Source organism: Canis aureus, chromosome 18, assembly GCF_053574225.1.
Source record: "Canis aureus isolate CA01 chromosome 18, VMU_Caureus_v.1.0, whole genome shotgun sequence".
In the NCBI taxonomy this organism is placed as follows: domain Eukaryota; kingdom Metazoa; phylum Chordata; class Mammalia; order Carnivora; family Canidae; genus Canis; species Canis aureus.
The window spans coordinates 8491641-8504442 of NC_135628.1; positions in this window are offsets into that span (position 1 = coordinate 8491641).

The window sequence follows — 12802 nt, forward strand, 5'->3', positions numbered from 1 at the left end:
TGTCGTTGGCTCAGGGCATGATCCCAGAGCCTCAAGATCCAGTCCCACATCAGGCTTCCCACAGGAAGCCCGCTTCTCTCCTTCTGCCTGAGTCTCTGCCTCTCTCTGTGTGTCTGTCCTGAATAAATAAATAAAATCTTTAAAAAAGAGAGAATACTATATTTCAGAAGTAAAAATAGCAATGTTTCAACCTTCCTCCAAGTATGTTCATCAAATTAGTAAGAAAAGACATCAGAACCACAATAGATGAGAGCGAAGGTGATTAAATCAACAGGTCACATAAAATACTGGCTGAAAAACATGTTCGACCCCACCAGAATTCAAATACGCAAAATAAAATGCAATCATATTTTAGTATATCATAGTAAAATCAATATCAATATCAAAATAAATAATCATATATCTTAAAGATTACAAAGCTTAGAACAAATAAGAAAGTGAAGAACAATCTATTTGAAAGATTAGATCATTTAGATTAAACTTTAAAGGACTACAAATACTTGGGCATAATTTGAAAGCATCTTCATTAATTTGTAACAATGAATATTAATCCAATTTTCCTGTTCTCTATTGATTTCAATGGAACATTCTTTTCCTCAAGTTTTGGAAGCCCAGAGTTTTTCAACTGTCAGAGTTAAAATTTTATTACACCTTTATTTATTATTTTAAACATGACTTATTTATTTTACAGAGAGAGAGAGTGCGAGGGGGAACTACACACGTACACGTACAAGAGAGAATCTCAGGCAGATTCCCCACTGGCCTGGGGCCTCAGTCCCACCACCCTGAGATCCCAGCGTGAACTGAAACCAAGAATCAGTTGACCAGTTGCCCCACTCAGGCACCCCTGCACCCTTTTTCATTTTAATAATTACTTACAATCTCAACTTCAACCTTTGACTTAGCTAGTGAAGTAATTTCCCAGAGGTTTAACTCCCTTTGCTGCAGAGTTCTAACTTTTCTTTCCTTACAGAATTTGACAGAAAGAGACCAGGTTGAATGTGTCCTACATTTCCCAGTATAACTTCCATGTGACAGCATTTTTCAAGTCAGCAGAAAAACTTCTTCTCACCATGTTTCTTTTTCATGCCCCCCCTTCTACCTTTTTGAAGCCAGGGCTGGTTGAAATCCATATCTGTACTGTACACTTTGGCTCACATTGCATTTTCCTCTGGTAGTGGGTATAGCAGACCTTAGCTCACCTATAAATCTACTTGTTTTGTGGTTGTTATTTAAACAACAACAACAACAACGACAACAACCGTGCCCTTTGCATTGTGGAACAGAGTATAACATAATTTAAACAGATGTATAAGATTGTTTCTTTTTCTATACCAACTAAACCATCCTCACAGTTGCTTAGAAGCACAGATTTAATGTACTACAACATTTTCCTAATTCAGCGTTCCTAGAAAACAAATTACAGTATTCAGAAATGTCATCACATTTCTTACTGATATGATTATATTACATTTTGATAAAAACAATGTTGTTGCATGTTCAGAAACAGGTATAATAAAATAGCAGCTTACAAGACACTTCCAATGATTAAAAATGAACTTCACCTAATACTAAAATTAAAGATTCTAAAAACACTAAGTAAATTTAATGCACTCTTCTGAATTTTTTGTTAAAATGTTTTTATTTTGATGGTTCTTTTGTATTTACCAGGAAAAATACTCTAGTTATGTCATAATAGGGGAAAAATATCATGCCTGCAGCCTCATTTACTGCTAACCTTTCCCTGCCCAGTATTACATTTAATCGCCTGAAATGTTCTTTGGATTTCTTTTCACATTTGGCAGATTCATAATCATATTTTAGAACTAGCTCAAAGGTCCCGTATGAAGCCATCATTAACAACCAGATTTGAATCACTCATTGCACTATCTGTAATCCCCTAGGTCTTGGCACACTTCTTTTTAAACACTTGTAGAGTATGAGATCCTTAAGGGCAAGGTAGCTTGTACAAGATAAATGGCACATAGGCACTTAATGAAAAAAATAAATCGAACCAGTAGTACTGAAATTAGGAACACAGGTTAGAGCTACAACACCTAGAAAGGAAGCAAAATGTCTTTCTCTGAAATAGGAGGAAAGCAGTTCTACAATACAAAGTATTGCTTCTTCATGAAGGTACTTTCCCCATTTCAAAGGTAAGGCAAAAAATCTTGGAAGAAATTGGTTCTGCTAATTATGAATTTGTGTCCAAGGCACCATACGGTTTGGCTAAACTGCAAATAGTTGTGGATGGATTTCACAAGATATTCTCCACAAAAGCAAGAATAAACAGATAAGAATATGATTCAGAAAATTAGAGGATATGCTAACTAATGAATTAAAATTTAAAAATTAGAGAATAACTCATTGGGGTGATTAATACCCATCCATCACCAGGCTAGGCTATCCTGAGGAAGAACACACTCCGTTTAACCCTATTTTAGGGGCAGGGTTGAGAAACAAGAGTCTATGAAATCTTGCATGTCGGAAATATTCACACGTACAGGTATCTTTTTCTTCTTCAAAGGCACTGAGTACAGCCTTTATTTTGGCTAAAACTTGTGAGTGGGCTAGAAAGGTGTGATACTGTGATTTGTAATAAGAAACATATACTTGATCTTTGTCTCCCTTTCTGGCACGGAGCTCCTAAAACCCGGGGAATTTGCTAAGTGATGAGAACCCTACAGATGTCTTTTGTTACATTAATGAGGTGGAAAGCCCTTAAAGGATAACCTAAGGGTGGGGGCTGGTTGCAAGGGAAGCCAGCCACGTGATTAGAGGGTGGTGCTTTCAGTCCCCCTCCACCCTCTACCTTTGAGGAAGGGAGAGGAGCTGGAGATTGAGTTCAGTCACTAATGCCCAATGATTTCGTCAGGCATGTCTATGTAATGAAGTCTTCATAAAAACCCAAAAGGATGGGGCTTATAGAGCCTCCAGGTTGGTGAAAACGTGGAGATTCATGGAGAGGAGAGAGCCGGAAGAGGGCAGAGAAGCTCTGTGCCTTTTCCCCACACTTTAGCCCTATGATCTAGTAAGTAAAATGTTTCTCTGAGTTTTGTGAGCTGCTCTAGCAAATTCATAGAAACCAAGGAAGGGGTTGTGGGAACCTCTCATCTATAGCCATTGGGTCAGAAGTACAAGTAATAAATTACCTGGGCTTGTGATGGGCATCCTGATTCGGAGGCGTTTTGTTGGAACCTCCAATTTGTAGCCAGTTAGTCAGAAGCACAGGTCACAATCTGAGCTGTTGACTGGCCTCTGAAGTAAGGGGCTGGATAGGAGTGAGCCCTTAACTTGTGGGATCTGGTTCTAGTGTCAGAGTTAAGTTGAACTGTAGGATGCCCAGCTGTGTCCTGAATATTGCTTGCTGGTGTAGGGAATCTCCACCCCCCCCCCCCCCACAACATTGGGACTGGGTCCAGAAACCGAAAAGGAGAAGATTCTAGTTCTAAACTAGGTTCTAAATTGGTTCCTAGGGGCACCTGGATGGCTCAGTCGGTTACGCGTCTGCCTTGGGCTCAGGTCATAATCTTGGGGTCCTGGGATTGAGCCCCTCAATGGGCTCCCTGCTCAGCAGGGAGTCTGCTTCTCCCTCTCCCTCTGCTGCTCCCCCTGCTTGAGCTCTCTCTCCCTGTCAAATAAATAAATAAAATCTTTAAAATAAATAAATTAGTTTCTATTCCTCAAGGTAGTGAGAAGCCATTCTCCAACACAAACAATTATAAAACTGTGCAGATGTTCAGATGAGAGTATGCAGAGTGTGAGTAAACACACACAGACTCTTGCTCCTATTCTCCAGGTCCCTTCAGATATTCCCTCTTCTGTAAACCAATCTGTCTTCAGATACGTGTTCATATCATTCATTAGGCTCCAGCTCCTTCCACATTTAATCCCATTTAAATATGTTTCTAGACCCAATTCTAACTTGGTCCAATAAAATACCCATAGATTTGCTAATTTAATCAATTGTGTAAAGGTTTTAGTAATTCAGCTCTTAGAATTCCATGCTATTTGTCCCAGTTCTGAGATCATCTTACTCTAGCCTTCAGTACTGCCTCTTGTTCTCAGTGGATTACACTCATTGTGTCTCTACACACCAAATGTTAGAAGTCTTCGCCAACACTGCAATTGTCAAAAATAAGGTCTTTAAGGCATCTCTCATGACCATTACCCACAATCAATTCCATTCTTGCTGAAGGGAAAGATATTTGCAAAACTTAACAATGCCAAATCAAGTAGTTTGTTCAACAACCCTGAAGGACATCCAGCCATCATTAACTGAGGAGTCAGCTTGGGCTTTCTAACCCTTGGGATTTTCTCATGTATCATGAAGATGCTGTTTTCTGGGGCTCCAGATAATATCTTAGCTATGAGAGCTATTAAAGATAAGTTATTATATATTTTTTTAAGATTTTATTTATTTGTTCATGACAGACAGAGAGAGAGAGAGAGAGCGGCAGAGCAAGAAACAGGCTCCATGCAGGGAGCCCGATGTAGGACTGGACCCCAGGACTCCAGGATCACTCCCTGGGCCAAAGGCAGGCACTAACCTGCTGAGCCACCCAGTGATCCCCTAAAATAAGTTATCCTAAAAGCCTCTGTATCATTTCCCTTGGAGTCATCCTTGATCATCTTATTGTCCCATAACCACGTTGTAATCTTCAGAGAATCTTGGTGACTCTGCCTTCAAAATATATCAGAATCTGACCACCTCTCACTCCTCCCCTGCACCCACGGTGGTGCTAGCACTGATCTAGGCCATCATGGATTCTTACATCATGAATTATAATTGCCTCCAAACTTCTCTGTTTCTGTCCTTTCTATGCTATGCTTTCTCAACACAGAAGCCACAGAGATCATTTTAAAACATTTGCCTGCTCTCCTCTGCTCAAAACCCCACAGCAGTTCTCCATATCACTCAGAGTAAAAGCCAAAGTCCTCACAGTGGCAGCAAGGACCTTTGTGGTCTGCTTTCCACTTTACCTCCCATGTTACCTCCCTGACCTCTTTCTCTAGCTCACTCCACCTTGCTGTCCTCAAACACACCAGCCATTCCATCACTTAGGGCTTCCACATAGCCTGTGCTGCCCACCTGCCATGATCTTGTAATTCCTTCAAATCTATGTCCAGTATCATTTATTCAATCAGGCTACATGAGGACCCTGCTTAAAATGGCAACTTTGCCTTCTCCCTGCCGTTAATGATGTTGCTTATACTGCTCTACCTTCCTTTTCTCATAGCACATATCATCTTATAATGAATGAAATAATTAATGTGTTTATTATATTTATTATTTATAGTTTGTCCCCATAACTATAGTATAAGTTCATTGGGAGAAGATATCTTTGTTTTATGCAATCATATTTTCCAACCACCTAAAACCGTATCTGGTACCCAATAAGTCTACAAAAAATATTTGTGGAATTAAAGAATGAATGAATTGGTAATTGGAAAATATTTCTGTGACCACCTGAATCAGTTAAAGATTTAGAGTTCAGATGTGTATAATAGAAATACAACAACTGTGATTTATAAAGGAGTTAATTTTTCTTGTGCAAGTAGGCAATCCCACATAGTGCCTTATTTCTTATGATCCTTAGCATGAGGTTCCTTACTCACAAATTTAAGAGGGCTGCTTTACTTTCAGTCCCTGTCCACTGAGTCTGTGCCTTCCTGGATTCCTTATCTAATGACTTCTGATTACATCTCACTAGCTAGAACTAGAACACGAGGGCATTCATAGCTGCAAAGAAAATTGTGAAGTGTCCATAGTTTTAAATGGACACATTGCAGCCCATAACAGAAGACTGGAGTCAACACAGGTAAATGCTTAGAACCATGTATGGTGGGCAGCCTCGGTGGCTTAGCTGTTTAGTGCTGCCTTCCACCCAGGGTGTGATCCTGGAGACCTGGGATCAAGTCCCACATCAGGCTCCCTGTATAGAACCTCTTTCTCTCTCTCTCTCTAATAAATAAATAAATATATATATATATAAGAAAGAACCATGTATGGCAAAGAGTAGAAGGCATGAATGTATTAGCTATTACTTTCACCTTTGTCTTTTATTCTTTAAATTCTGAAAGCATTCTGTGAATACTTAGCCAATAAGGAAATCAATATATTATAAAATGACTACATTGGATTAATGCAGTTAATATATTAATGTTTTTCATTTTTAAATAAAAGAATAAAATAGTTAGAATGAACTTGCTTTAAAGAGCACAATTAAAAAAAGAACACAATTGATGACAGGATCTTGGAGTTTAATTATGCAAAATATCTACAAATTAAATGCTACCTTGTTCTGAATTAGGCTCAAGTTCATACAGATAAAAATCATACTTATGTATGTTTTCCCAAATATTGGTGATTCATTTGTGTCTAAATGTCTATTATGGGCCATGTGCCATTCTAAGCACTGTTTTATACTCTGTGGACAAAACAATAAATGAACAAGAAGAAATTTCCAGAGTTCCCATTTTAATGATCATAAACATGAGTTTATAATATTAAAAACTCTGTCTATACTCATATTTTCCAAATGACTTTCTAAATTAATTTATCTAATACCTAACTAATGGGAAACTACTCTAAAGTAGGCAACTTATTTAAAAGTAAGTTTCTCTATATCAGAATTTAAGGAAGAATATCATGCAAAGTTCATTTTCCTTCTTCACTTTTACAATATAGACAAGCTATTTTTTCCCCATATTTGAATAGTGTACTTGCACATTCATGCTAATTCTTAAGGAAGTTGTTTTCTTTTTTTGGTTTGGTATGCTATTCCTAACATGAGTTTCTCTTATTTCATTCATGTCTGTAAACATTTTAAACATAAAGAGCCTGTTGGTCTAGACCAGGGGAAATTATTTCTGAAATTATTTTGCAGCCACAAATATTAAGTACCAGTCCTTTAAACTACCCGCAGATACATAGGATGAGTTTGACAAAGTGGGGAGAAAATTGAAAAAGCTTACCCATGAAAAAAGTCATCCTTTTAGTTTCTTTTCTTTTCTTTCTTTTTTTCTTTTCTTTTTTTTTTTTTTTTTTTTTTGTCATACTCCAGAGTAGGCACCATTTTCCTGATCTCTTTTGGAAAAAATTATTCTTCTGTCTCTGCCACAAAATGATCCTCTCGTTCTTATTAAGTTATAGTTCTTTATAAATTAAGGAAATTAAGATTTTATAGCTATCTGAAACTGATCTGAAACCATTTTCTATCTTAGGTTAGGTCAAGTCTGAAGAATGGGAAGCAAACATTTGAGATGGAAATAAGCTACAACATCTCATGAATCCTGTGAGAAAACATTGAAGAAGATGTTTATTTCAAAATACTATGTTCCTATATTCTGGTGGGGAATGGTCCTGACAAAGCTCCACTTCCTGGTTCTCCAGGGACTCGTGATTACTTCCTTGTCCCTCCTTCCACGGGAGGCTTTCTGGGAGCCACTGCTAACACAACAGTCTCTACTCTAGGCTTAGTCACTTCAGGTCTGAAAATTGCTGCTCCCCATTATAGGCCTATTCGGTAGAGATGGAAAGAGTTGTGTCTGCCCTGTTTTCAGTTATGAGCTGGTTGTGCAAAGTTTCTGCTCAATGTTTTTCCTTTTAGACCATGATAGAAGCAAAAAGGTTTTTTATAAAAGGCTCAATCAAAAACCTAGGATAAGGCTAATGACCCAATTAAGTTGTTATTAGGCTTTAATCTTAGAGTAATATGTCAGAAAGTCTGAAAGGGTGGTTAACCTGTTACCATTTCCCCAAACTGTTCACAAAATTGCAGTGTTTCAATCATAGTTATAAATCCTAAATCTATCTGACAAGAGCTCAACCACAGTAACAATGTTGTAAGTAACCACAATTCTTTCTCTCTTTTGTCCAGTACAGTCATTGCCTAAATAACATACATATCTGGTCCGTCCATTCTGCTTGAGGTAGAAATAAACTTTCACAAGATACTTACCCTTTGGCACTGAATTTTGTGGAAATTAAATAAATAATATATATGTCCATACCTTGACTATTTCCCATTAGGATGCACACATGCATGTGTGTGTGTGTGTGGGGGGGAGGTGTTAAGGATAAGGGAAAACTATTAGAAATAATGAAAAAATCCATAAGCTCATAGATTACACACCTAACATTAAAAATACATAGCTTTTTAATATTCAAGTAATAAGCAGATAGAAACTATATGGGAAGAAACGATCCTATTTATAAAAACAATAAAAAGAAAATGTCTAACTATAAATTTATAGTAAATATGCAGAACCTATATGCCTAAGGCTTTAAAACAATACTGGGGAATATATAAAAAGATTCAAAGAAATTATAATACACACATGCATTGCCTAAAAAGAATATAATGTAAAGGTTCCATTTCTCCTGTAAATTAATAAGTTAAATGCAATGACAAAATACCAAAAGAATTTCTTTTTTCAACTGGAAAAAATTATGCTAAAGATCATCTGGAAAACTAAACATACATAGACAAGTTAAGCAAATTCTAAAAGGAAAAAATGAAAGGGGCTAGCCCTACTAACTCTTAAGACACAGGATAGCTTCCCTAATTAGTTTGAAACTTGAGAAGAAATAGATCAATGGAAGAGAAGAGAAATCTAGCACAATTATGTAACAGGGTGGAAGTGTTAGCTAATTCTAAGGCGGTAATCATATTGCAATATATAAATGTATCAAATGACCACCTTGTACACCCTTACCTTACAAGGTTATATGTCAATTATATCTCCAAAAAAAAAAGTGATAGACATCGGTAAAGAGATTTCCTTTACATTAGAGTCGTGTTTCAAATCAATGTGGAAAACCTTGTGTATGGTGAAAACTAAAATTATAAACATAAGCAAAGTCAAAGAATGCAAACAAAAATTTTTGTAGCATGTAAAAAAGAATTTCCTTAATTTATAAGGAACTATATAAATCAATAAACACAAGAGGATCATTTTGTGACAGAGACAGAAGAATAATTTTTTCCAAAAGAAAGCAGGAAAATGGTGCCTACTCTGGAGTATGACCCAAAAAACCCCACAAAAAAAAACCAAAAAAACTGGGGTTGTGAGTGAAGATGTTTGAAGGGAAATGGGAAACTGAGGCTTTCACCTTCCAGTTTGTTTCTTTCTCTACAGCATGGATTTTTCTATCATCCAAGTATTTATTTATTTAATATGTCAACATATTATCTTGGTGATGGAATTACAGGCCAGTATTTATTTTCATTATTTATCTATATTAAAAACAAAATCAGAATTATTATTTAAACATTTTGAAGAAATTGTTCAATATTGCCTGTAATTTACTCTAGGATACTCCACTGTAGATAGATATATAAGTTTCAGTTTAATTTTACTCTCCAAGCAGGTAATTATCATTCAAAGTATCCTAATCAGAAACCTATACTTTATGGGATGTTTGGTACTTTGAGTAGCTCTAGCCAATGCATATAATCCAGAGGCTGTTACACCAGCCTTTCAAGTATCTTTATTTCCAGTCAACTACCAGAGGCCTTGTTAGATCTTAGCAGTGACTTTCCACTGGCGAAATGAATGGTGTTCAAGATGTACATACTGTATAAATGTACCCACTTTTTTTTTTTTTTTTTATGATAGAGAGAGAGAGGCAGAGACACAGGCAGATGGAGAAGCAGGCTCCATGCACCGGGAGCCCGATGTGGGACTCGATCCCAGGTCTCCAGGATCACGCCCTGGGCCAAAGGCAGGTGCCAAACCGCTGCGCCACCCAGGGATCCCCATGTTCCCACTTTTGAATGAATAGGCTAGTATTTAGGCAACTCAGTATCTTCTACCTTTTAGAATGAAGCCTTGGTTTAGGATTATGAATAAATTTTGGGCTGCCTAATGAAAGATTTTGTCACCTGGCTGTTAACTAAAAGGTTAGCTATTCTTGGCATTAAAATATAGTTACGTTCATCCCCACTGAAGCTTGTACGGAAGGTTCTGGCAGAGTGCTGAAAATGATACAATTTAAAGAACAATTGTATGACCTTTTCCCAATAAATATTGCTGTGTTATGTTCATATATGTGGCAAATTTGGTTTTGCTTTCATTGTAACATATCCCCTCATGGTGAAATTATGGAGAAGACTGATAGCCCTCACTTAACTCTTACTGGAGGTCACGCCACTTATCTACTCAAAAAATGAATCATTATAAGTGATTAAATTACCTTATATCAATTCACAAAAATTGATAATGGGGTGAGAAGTGTGGGAGCTTTGAGAAGGTGAAAACTTGGAAACAGTGTCAGCATCATATCCTGCCTCCCAATTGTCATACCTGGATCCCAGAAATACAGACGTAGAATTTTAAATGTACAATCTAGTCATGACATTGATATGGTCTTTAAAATTCTTTAGCAAATTTACAGAGTTGTCTACCCCAACCTTCCTGTGTCATCTGAGATCACTATTATGTTCTCAATTTTCCACCCAAGGAGCCTCTTCTTTGTGAGGAGTATTATCATATGGACATATGCTAAAAGCTCTGACACATTCTGATAACTGCAAAGTAGTCTGAATTCAGTCAAAATTGACTCCTCTATAATGTAAGTTCCTATATTTTCATTCTAATTGTGCAAATTTAGCAATGTCAGCCTACCTGTATTATCTGAAATAATGGTTGCCCATTTGGACAAGATTACCTTCTTGTCAGCTTTACTTTTGGGTGTGTCACTTTTTAATTTTCTCTACAAAAATTTAAGACATCTAGTCCACGTATCATTTGTTAACCAACTCTTGAAATTTCATCCGCTCTAGATCTATTTAAAAAGATGTTTTTACTTAAAGTCCAATGTAATCTCAGGAAGAGTTCACATAAGGGGCACTTGGGTGGCTCAGTTGGTTGAGCATGCAACCCTTGGTTTCTGCTCAGGTCATGATCTCAGAGTCATGGTATCAAGCCTCACACAGGGCTCTGTGCTCAGCAGGGAGTCTGCTTGAGATTCTCTCTCCCCCTCGCCCTCTACCCCTCCCCCAGCTTGCAAGTGCATTTTCTTTCTCTCTCTAAAATAAATAAACTTTAAAAAAAAAGAATAGTTCACATAAATGTGAATACCCAGCCCCCTCTCTGCAAATCTGAATCTTCTATGTGCTTGAATTATTTCAGTCTTGGTATCACTCTAATATTATACATTTTAAAAATATTCAGAATTTTTCAATCTCATATGATCTTTATGTCTTTTAACAAAACTTTAACTCAAAACATGCATATCATATTCTTTGATCCTCAGAAAGAAGCCACCTTCTACACTGTGAATTAAATCTTTGGTTACAGGAAAATCACCAACCAAATTTAATTCTTTTCATCTAGAAATAGTTCACATCTTGCCATGAATTGTACACCATGCTCTCAGATCACAGGATATCTGTGAAAACAGAGGCCTAACAATTGTTAGAAACAGAAAATCTGCTAAAGACCTCAGACACATCTGGTTCAATATCCTATTTTTGGAGGTAAACTATTTTTCAGAAAAATTTAGCAAGTTGCTCAGTTACCCAGCAAGTTGGTGTCAAAGTTGAATCCAGAATCCAGACTTCCTGACTTCCTTGGGCCATTTCTCCTCAAGGACACTACACACTTCTGCAGTCAATTGTCTGATTCATTAAAGTTTTTCCTGAAACAGTCTGGAAAAGCTAACATTTCTGTGGCAAAGTATGGTAAATTTGAAATAAAATCTGGATGGAGGGAACCCTGGGTGGCGCAGCGGTTTAGCACCTGCCTTTGGCCCAGGGCGCGATCCTGGAGACCGGGGATGGAATCCCACGTCGGGCTCCCGGTGCATGGAGCCTGCTTCTCCCTCTGCCTCTCTCTCTCTCTCTCTCTCTCTCTCTCTCTCTGTGACTATCATAAATAAATAAAAATTTAAAAAAAATAAATAAATAAAATCAGAATTCCTTTAAAAAAAAATCTGGATGGAAATTTCAAGCTCCATTGTTTAGACCTAGATAAAAGCCCTAAGGAAGAGAAAAATTAACTCTTTGACATTAACAACAAAAATTCTATCTCTTTTGTACTTTCTTTTTCATATTCCCAGATTACAGTTTCTTACTTGTCTTTTATATCTGTGAAATCATCATATAACATTAGGAACCCTAAAGATCTAGCTTTGATTGAGCCATTCCCGAATTATCTTTGTCTTTTTTTTCTTTCTTTTTTTTTTTTTTAGTTATTGAAGTATAGTTGACATAAAATGTTCTGTTAGTTTTAGGTGTACAACAGAGTGCCTCAATAATTCTATGCACTACTCCATGCTCACCACAATAGATATAGTCACCATGTCACCATACAATGTTATTACAATATTATTGACTAAATTTCCCATGCTATACTTCTCATCTCCGTGACTTACTTGTTTTAGAACTAGAATTTTGTACCTTTTAATGTCCTTCACCTACTTTGCACATCCCTCCACCCCCCTTTTTCTGGCAACCATCAGTTTCTTCTCTGTAGTTAAAAGTCTGGTTTTTTGTTGTTTTATTTTTTTAGATTCCATATATAAGTGAAATCTTACAATATTTGTCTTTCTCTGTCTGACCTATTTCACTTACTATCATGGAGCCAACACAATCCCAGATTCCAATATATTGCAAAGCTATAACAATCAAAACCGTATGGTACTGGCACAAAAATAGACACATAAGTCAATGGAACAGAATTTAAAAGGCCCAGAAATAAGCCCACATATATATGGTCAATTAATCTTCAACAAAACAGGAAAGAATGTGCAATGGAGAAAAAGTCTCTTCAACAAATGACATTGGTAAAACTG